A 322-nucleotide genomic window follows, 5' to 3' on the forward strand; every position below is an offset into this window, starting at 1 on the left:
CTCTACAGCTGCAGCTGCTCCTACAAGCCTGGGGATGGGAATGGGTTTTCGGGTCCAGAGTCACTAACTGGGTTTCCTATGCACCCGGCCAACGGAGATGGTGATGAATAAAATGTGCCTCCACCTCCTGCCCACTGCGCAGGTCCCTCTGACAGCCCTGCTATGTATTTGTGGGGATGGGGTGTTCGGGTAACACTTTTGCTCGTGCAGCAATCGCTAAAATAACTGAACACGGCACAATCACGCACTTGAGAGTGCTAGAAACAATTTAAGAAATGTTCTTGGGATAAACGGCGGGCGCTGTGCAAACAGCTCCCCGGGG

This window comes from Cariama cristata, unplaced genomic scaffold (genome assembly GCF_000690535.1).
Source record: "Cariama cristata isolate BGI_N322 unplaced genomic scaffold, ASM69053v1 scaffold2396, whole genome shotgun sequence".
Taxonomy (NCBI): Eukaryota; Metazoa; Chordata; class Aves; order Cariamiformes; family Cariamidae; genus Cariama; species Cariama cristata.